The sequence below is a fragment of the Acartia tonsa genome, chromosome 5 (genome assembly GCF_053477335.1).
Source record: "Acartia tonsa isolate MP-2025a chromosome 5, ASM5347733v1, whole genome shotgun sequence".
NCBI lineage: Eukaryota > Metazoa > Arthropoda > Copepoda > Calanoida > Acartiidae > Acartia > Acartia tonsa.
In genome coordinates this window covers 4,860,736-4,870,632 of record NC_137264.1, presented here as the reverse complement: position 1 = coordinate 4,870,632, position 9,897 = coordinate 4,860,736, and positions in this window count along the sequence as shown.

Genomic DNA, 9,897 nt, shown 5'->3' with positions numbered 1-9,897 from the left:
AGTGCAGAGAAACGCGCAAAAAAGACCTATTTTACGCGTTTTTTCTTCATTAAAACTTTCCCTGTGCATCATTGGATCTTGGCTATTCCAGATTATTTGTTGGCCTTCTTATGCGTTACCAGGAATATTTTACCGTGAACTGCAGTTGATCCCAATCTTTTTATATATTGTTGATGGATGCAATCGTCTTAGTTATTTTATTAATACTAATCCCTGTCTTTTTGATAAAGTTTTATTAAGATCACTTGAAAGGGAAAGTTATCAGGGATTCAGAGAATAGACAATGAACGAAAAAAAAATTTTCTCAGTAGTCTTTTGTTGAAATTCTACCATTACAGCTGGTATATTTTTGGTGGAATTGTTGTAGATTTATTGAAACGGCATTGTTTATCCTTTTCTTGAAAGTTAAAGACCTGATTAATAATATTATCAAGGAAATAAATAAACAAAACCTAGTATTGTGCTGGTTGTTCGTAAAGATTTCCCTTGGGAAAAAACAAAGATTTTAAGGGAATCTTCCTGGGGGGATTTACCCCTTACCCCTCCTTAAATAAAACTTTCCGGTACCTTTATAGAGATAGTCTGTGCAAAGAAGAGTCTGATAATTTCAGCAGTTCATGAGACATTTTGATTTACACCATCATTTAACCTCCTTATATCCTTATTTAAAAGGATGCCTCTCTGTCTGTAGCGTCGAATTTAGTAGTCGCTGATCCTATATTAGTCTTATTTACTGTGAAGCTTCTTAAAGGCCGAGAGATGGTTGATAACTATTTTTAGGGAGAATATCTAAATTTTACACCTTTCACAAGTAAGAACAATTAAGGGTCGTCTTTCCCTCATTTTCCATCGCATGTCCTTTAACCCTTAATCTAGTTTTTTCAATCTCATTTTTTTTGTAGGTAAGATGGAGAGCTGTAACTTCATGACTTTTTAAGTTTAGTAATTATACATCGGCAAGAGTTGATTTTATTAGGATATCTGGTCTGTGTCGGTCGTGGTGTCCGGTCAAAGTCGGTTGGGTAGCAAAAAAAATTAGAAAAAATTCTAAATAAATCTTAATTTCTACATTATGACTTTTGTGTATAAGGTAGAAACCTAAAATTTTTTTGGTGAATACTTAGATATCAATGACCATCTGAGAAAAGTGGTGTTATGACCGCTTGACCGCTCCCTGACCAACTTTATGACCGATTTTTGTCCGGCTTTTACTACAGACATATATCATGAACTTATATTTTTTTGGTAAATCCTTGAGCAATAATAAACAGATAAAAATATTAATTTGCGCCACCAATCGCCGTTTTACCGCCGAAAATGGCGGTTTCCGTTATTTGCCGTTTTTCGGCGATGATCAGAAAAGGTAATTTTTTTGTTATGAAAAATAAAAGTTCGTCCTAAAATTTGGTCATCCTAGCTGCAAAATTGGCCGCTCTACAGCTGTTTTAAAATTTTATCTGTACCAGGAGCGGAGATAGAGGAGTGGGCTCTTTGAGCCCCCCCCCCCCCCCCCCCTGATCTATTAAGGTGGGAATTGAGGCCCGATCTGTAAGGGTTAAGGCCTCTCAAGGCGTACCTCTAGTAAAAGAAATAGCGACGATAAAAGCATATTGTTTACATATACACATTATGATATTCAAAATACTAAGTGATTTTTATTAAATTTTTCAGGGAAGCTTCGTGTAAATGCGAGGTGTTATCTCATATTAGGGATATTCGTTACAACTTCATGTAAAAGTGAAAATGTTTGTTCAATTTGATTAGAGTCACTCTCTCTCTCTCTCTCTCTCTCTCTCTCTCTCTCTCTCTCTCTCTCTCTCTCTCTCTCTCTCTCTCTCTCTATCTCTATATCTCTCTCTCTCTCTCTCTCTCTCTCTCCTCAATTCTCTTTCTTTTACTTTTTCTATTTCTGTATCTATTATCTTCTCTTTTTTCCCTCGCTCTTTTTATTTACTATATTCTTTTATACTATACAGTTCAAATATTAAAAGATTTGAAAATTAATAATGCTTTTTTTCTTCAAAAACTTCAACATTATGATTTCAAGTTCAGTAGTCCAAAAAAAAAACATTTGGATTTCCCTTTAAAGATTTTTAACCCTCACAATTTTTTGGGTTTAAAGTGTTTACTCAAGGTTAGGTTTTTTGGGTTGAGTTTAGGAGTTTTGTTTGTTCGAGTTAGATAGATATGAAGTTCAACATAAGCTTACAAAAACGAAATAATTTACAGATATTAACATAGTTATATACTTGGCTTGATAGCTTGATAACCTTGAGTTGGCCGTTGCAAAAGCTGAAGATACCAATATATATATTACCGATATAGCTATCCAGACAAATCTCTTTTAATGTACCGTGTTTACTGTGACGTCCAAGCTTTCTATTTTGAGTGGGGTAAACTTTGGGGTTTCAAAGGATTGAGGGGGGTAATTTTCTGTATTTTAAAAAATGTTTAGGGGAGAAACGAGGGGTTCAAATCTTGAAGGGGGTAATCACCCCTTTATTTCCATCCTTGGACGTCTATGTTTGGTTATGTAACATTCTGATCACAATACACCGGGTGGGACATTTAAGGCTTGAGCTTTAAAACATAGCAGGGAATAAAATCTTATAAATTAACGAAAATATCATTATAGCAATATTTTAAGAGAGGTATCTGTTAAGTATTGTTAGTAAGTCAATAGAACATGAAAAAATGACTTTATTACCTGCTATTAGAGATAGATATTCATTTTTTGTAGTTTAGCCTATAAATGCATTTATAAAGAATTATTTTAAAATAAAATTGCCATGTAAGAGTATCAAGATTTCTTGATAATATTACTATAACGAGCGTATCTACAATATAACTTGATACATTCGACCGTCTGTTTTCCGTTCTAGTGGTATGATTTTCAAATTAGCTATTATTATCAATTTGGTTGGATTGCATGATTTTGAGGGGGAATACTTGAATGAAAATGATACTTTGATTTTGGTATAACTTATAGTAAGTCTCTATACTTACATTTATAAACTTGTGAATAGATTGAAAGATTTATAGTCTGATGGATAGATAGATAACTTTATTTTGGTATAACTTATAGTAAGTCTCTATACTAACATTTATAAACTAGTGAATAGATTGATATGCTTATATTTTTATAGATAGATAACTTTATTTTGGTATAACTTACAGTAAGTCTATATACTTACATTTATAAACATGTGAATAGATTGATAGATTGATAGATTTATAGTTTGATGGATAGATAGATAACTTGATTTTGATATAACTTATAGTAAGTCTCTATACTTTCATTTATAAACTAGTGAATAGATTGATAGATTTATAGTTTGATGGATAGATAGATAACTTAATTTTGGTATAACTTATAGTAAGTCTCTATACTTACATTTATAAACATGTGAATAGATTGATAGATTTATAGTTTAATGGATAGATAGATAACTTGATTTTGGTAAAACTTATAGTAAGTCTCTATACTTTCATTTATAAACATGTGAATAGATAGATAGATTTATAGTTTGATGGATAGATAGATAACTTTATTTTGGTATAACTTATAGTAGATCTCTATACTTACATTTATAAACTAGTGAATAGATAGATAGTTTTATAGTTTGATGGATAGATAGATAACTTGATTTTGGTATAACTTATAGTAGATCTCTATACTTACATTTATAAAATAGTGAATAGATAGATAGTTTTATAGTTTGATGGATAGATAGATAACTTGATTTTGGTATAACTTATAGTAGATCTCTATACTTACATTTATAAAATAGTGAATAGATAGATAGATTTATAGTTTGATGGATAGATAGATAACTTGATTTTGGTATAACTTATAGTAAGTCTCTATACTTACATTTATAAACTTGTGAATAGATTGATAGATTTATAGTTTGATGGATAGATAGATAACTTGATTTTGGTATAACTTATAGTAGATCTCTATACTTTCATTTATAAACTAGTGAATAGATAGATAGATTTATAGTTTGATGGATAGATAGATAACTTGATTTTGGTCTAACTTATAGTAAATCTCTATACTTACATTTATAAACTTGTGAATAGAATGATAGATTTATAGTTTGATGGATAGATAGATAACTTGATTTTGGTATAACTTATAGTAAATCTCTATACTTACATTTATAAACTTGTGAATAGAATGATAGATTTATAGTTTGATGGATAGATAGATAACTTGATTTTGGTATAACTTATAGTAAGTCTCTGTACTTACATTTATAAACTAGTGAATAGATGGATAGATTTATTTTTTAATGGATAGATAGATAACTTTATTTTGGTATAACTTATAGTAAGTCTCTATACTTACATTTATAAACTTGTGAATAGATTGATAGATTTATAGTTTGATGGATAGATAGATAACTTGATTTTGGTATAACTTATAGTAAGTCTCTATACTTACATTTATAAACTAGTAAATAGATTGATAGATTTATAGTTTGATAGATAGATAGATAACCTGATTTTGGTATGACTTATAGTAAGTCTCTGTACTTACATTTATAAACTAGTGAATAGATTGACATGCTTATATTTTTATGGATAGATAGATAACTTAATTTTTTATTCCTATACATTTACTTACATTTATAATCTAGTGAATAGATAGATTTATAGTTTGATGGATAGATAGATAACTTAATTTTGGTATAACTTATAGTAAGTATCTTTACTTTCATTTATAAACTTGTGAATAGATTGATATGCTTAGATTTTTATGAAAAGATAGATAACTTAATTTTGGTATATTGTATAGTAATATTTATTAAATAGTGAAAAGGTTGGTAGATTAGTAGATATACTATTAAATTGAATGATATTTTAATGGATGAATAGATAATTGATAGATGTATACTATTATTATTATTGAATAGATAGAATTTAAATAGATTGAAATGGTTCGTAAATAAATTGTTAAATATATAAATAAAAGGTCAGAAAGTGTTATACATGACTTCAGGGGCATCCAAGCTTTTTTATTTGGGGGGGGGGGGGGGGTAATCTTTATTTCATAGAGGCATTTTTTTTATTTGGGGGGGGGGTAAAAATTCAAAATTCAAAATTTTGGGGGTGCCTACGGCTCCCCCAAATTCATTTTTTTTTGGGGGGGGGGGGTAATCACCCCTTCCCCCCCCCCCTTGGACGTCTATGCATGACCTTAAAGGTATTCTTAGCTATATATTTTTAAAAAATGAAATCACCTTAAGGGGCTAAAAAGTCCGATTTCATGCGCCTTTTTTCTAGCTGTGCGCTTTATGTAGGTATGAAGTGATTGTTTGGTTAATAAGAAAACAAATTATTTGTTATTCCCTTTTTATTCAATGTTATCGGGGTTCCATAGCTTCCGCAAAAATGTCATAACTTCAAAGTGTACAATAATAGCCTAATTTTTAAACTTTGAACAGTGCTTTTCCAAGCCAACCAATCAAAAAAATGTTAAGCATGCAATTGCGAAATCATGCTACATAACTCTGAGTATCAGTCCAGTCAAATGCCTCCCCCCCCCCTCTCCATGCATTGCCAATATAACATCCCTAAGTAGCAATGCTCCCAAAAATCGTGGTTAAAAATTTAAATAAGGATCAGATGTTAATTGCTTTTATGTCCCTGTAGCATTACAGACTGACGGAAGGACGGACAGACAAAGTAAATTGGAGAGCAGCTTCGCTACTAAGAAGCAAGACTTTTTTTGTGGAAGTGATGTTTTACTAATGTTATCATTATTTGGAGAGTATACAAACTTGTTGCTTCAAAGTTGAAGGGAATAATTTTGTGTATTCAGTTGTTTTCTAGTAATTAGGCTGCAAATATACTTTCATATTGTTATGTAAATTATTGTATAACGATGAACACCTAGAAAATATACCATCTAGATGTTTAAATTTTAGCTTATACTTCCTTAAAAAGAATCTCTTTATAGTGCCTGTGAAAAATTACGTTATATTAGAATAGTCCATATTAAAATGTTAGACTAGTTGATATGACGTCATTTTTTATAGACACTATAAAGAGCTTCCTTAAAAACCTACTTTATCTATATCGGTGAAATGAAAATAATCTTGATTCTTTATGAAAGGGTGTGATTTCATTTGATTTTTTGTTGTTACAAATAATAAAATTGATATATTATTTTCGTGAACGGATAAATAAAGTATTGCAAAAAGTAAAGCTTTTATATATTTGGGGTTAGCCCGTAACAATAAAGAAAGCGTAACAATTTTCTAAGCATTGCTTGTAAGAATGTCCATATGTCTCTTTTAGATATTTTAACATATCCTTAAGGAGATGTAATTATCTGATTACCTTGATTATTAGGATTCCTAGGCTAAGGATTTATATGAGTGATGCCTCTCTGATATAAAGTCTTGAAATGTAAGTACGTCCGTGTAAGGCGTGCTATATTAAGGCAATTTTGAGACATCTATACATCATTTTTTTTCATGTATTTAATTTAATTTCATTTATTTTCATTAAACAAACTGTCACTTTGTCTTTGTTATTGTTAATTTGTCCGTTCCTTTTTTATGGTTGTTGTCATCCTTGTTTATATTAGTATGTAGTCCATAGCATTACTCATTGATAAAAACCCATTAGTTACAAAATTAAGGAATAACCTAGTTAATATTTGAGTATAAAAGCTACTCTGTAAGTAACTTCTCTCCTTTATATCGTTAAGAAAGAATTTTTTCCACTATATAGCTTTAAAAAATATGTAATATCGGACACAATTTATGTACAAGTAATATTTCGTTTTTCATTATTGAAAGTGCTGTAAAAAATACTAGCTGCGCTCGTAGCATCTAGGGGATTCGTATTCAATGTAGAATGGCAGGGCAAAAATTTGTTGATAACCATCCCATGACTTCAATCCAAAGAAGAAAATAGCCTAAAAGCACCTAGGATCGTATGTTTAGCTTTCTTTAAATAGAGAACCCAATCGGTTCAGCTGTTATCTAAATCTTAAGCTACAGACGAAAACCTTACCCTATTATATAAAGTAGTAAGCGTTTTTTGTCTGTCCCGAAGGATCCAAACCGCTGAACCGATATTGTTCTCCTTTACAGTAAAGCTTCTTATAGGTCTTGGGAGGGTTTTAAACTATTTTTGGGAAGGGTGTCTTTACCCCCCTCCCCCCCAAAAAATATTTTTTTACTCTTGAAACTCAAATTTAAAATGGGATGAGGTCGAGTTTTCCCCCTCCTACCTTATGTGCCCCTAGAGGCTTCTAGGGGCGTAGCCGCTAGTAATAATACAAAGTAGAATGATGTCTGTCCGTCTGTCCCTTAAGATTTCGGTAACCAATGAAGCGATTGGATACTACTCTCCAGGGAATATACCTACTGGTACTGTGGTAGTTTTAGGCTATTTTCTTGGGGGGTGGGACTCCCCCCCCCCCCCCCAACATAGAAACATATAGAAATAATACAAACTTAAACCACCAAGAAAATTATGTGAAACTGGGATTGAGAATTTGGTTCAAAGGTTAGTGGAACAAAAAGATGTTATTACTTGATATGATATGATGTTAGTTTGTCCATCTAATTTATTTGTTGATAATGGAAGTTGTTATCATAGTTATATACAATTAACTTCACTTTGTCATTTTATGATGCACTTAATAAAACTTTCATTTCATGCTTCTGTTTAATACTTTGGGAGCTAAAATTTTCTACAATTAGGATTTAGTATATATAGGAAAATAGTATCAAAAAGCTGCGATGTGAATGTTTAAAACACAACGTTAAATTGTAATACAGTAATATTATTATAATATTGTTCCAATTATGAAGGCAGGCATTTTCTAAGATGACCCATATGAAAAAGCTCTAAAGGGATCTAAAGGGATAAGACAATGGCCAATAAATTGATGTACATCACAAATGATGATACACAAAATTACTACTTCTGTAGCTTAAAATTAGTGGATGGAACGTTTGTACACTCAACTTAATAAACTAATCAATCAAAATTCTAGGGTCCAAGCCAGCGAATAAGAACGTGTTATTTAAAAACTTTGGGAACTGGTGTAATAAACTGCACATTGTCCCCTTTCGCTCTCGGAAAAGCTGCACTTTTATAATATAAATATATTTCAGATTTTTTATTTCGAACTTTATGGATGTGATCATTCTTGTTAACTTTATGACCTTATTTTTGTTGGTACTCATTGGATCTACATTGTGCATTCCCCTCTGCACATTATATGTATAACATTATTCTGGTATAGTCCCTGTCGTGGCAACGCTCCTTAAGGGGCGGTTCTTCGTTTTTTTCACAGTAGATTTTCTCCTATTTCTAGCCCCTAAGGGGGCTCCAACCCTGCGGGGCTTATTGCTTAACCCTGTGGGGCAATCACCTAACCCAATATAACCTAACCTAACCTAAAATAACCTATCAAAAGCCATTTCAAAAATACGACTAATCGCCCCTTAAGGGGTGTTGCCACGAAAGGGACTATTCCCCATTATTCAATCATCACAATTGGATACTACTGGTGACATTGCCCCAAATCAAGGACGTCCAAGGGGGGGGGGTGTAAACGAGTGATCACCCCCCCCCCCCCCATTTAAAATCTACCCCTAACCGCTGAACCGATCAAGGTCTCCTTAACAGGGTAGCTTCTTATAGGTCCCGGGATGGTTTTTAACTATTTTGGGGGAGGGCACCACCACCCTCCCAAGAGAAATCGCCCCTAGAAAGAAACTAAATTGAAAAAATGTGATTTGTGGGGGAAGGGGCAGCCCCCCTTTTTAATTAAAAAAAACTTTTTAAAATCTAAATTTTAAAAAATGGGATTTGGAAATCATCTCCCCCCTCTAGCGAAGCCTCTAGTTTTCTCAAAAAGGGGCTTCACAAAACCCCACCGTAAAGCTAAAAATATCAATAAATAGCCAAAAACCTCCCTGAAATTGTGCAAAGATCGGTTCAGCGTTCACGAAATCAAATAAAATTTTCAAACATACTGACAGGTAGAGATTGTGTAACTTTAGTATAAAGATTGCGTTTTTTAGCGATAATGATAATGCACACTTTGATTTACTGCATAGCATGCTTGCCTTCATTATATCTTACACTTTTTTACTAACATTGTAAAAAAGAAAAGTTGTAGGTTCATAAAATATAAGCATGACAGTAAATATTACGCTTTATCGATTCTGTAATAACAATGATCGATGATTCAAAGGAAAAATCTGATTTTAGCTGTTTTGAGGTTTTGTTTTTACACAAGCAATGTTCATCTTTTTATATGAACCATAATTCTTTTAGTTTTATATTGATAAGTTATACTTTACTAGCGGCAACGCCCCCTAGAGGCCTCTAGTGGCACTTTTTTATTTTATATATCTAATTTGAGAAATAATTTGTCTATGTTAAGTTCAAGTCTCTACGCAAAAAGGATAAAAAAAATTGTAAAATTCGATTTTTTTGTGATTTCCCTTGGGAGGGTGCGAGTACCCTACCCCAAAATAGATATAAATATTCTCGGGACCTCTAAGAAGCTACCCTGTTAAGGAGAACCCGATCGGATCAGCGGTTAGCGAGATCCTTTCGGTACAAACATACAGACAGGCCAAAAAGCAAACAAAAATAAATCCAGATACTTTATTATAAGGATAAATAAAACTTTGTAAAAAAAACTTAAATATGAATCCCTATGCTAGGCAAAGTCTATTATTGTGAAGATGATTAAAGTTCCTCCACAGATTATGACGTCATACGATAGAATAGCCAATGAGAGGCCAGTATACACTGTAATTGAACAATAATAAAATTTATGCTGGCCTTTAGTTGGTTATTCTATCGTTTGACGTCATAATCTGTGGAGGGACTTTAATCATCTTCATTATT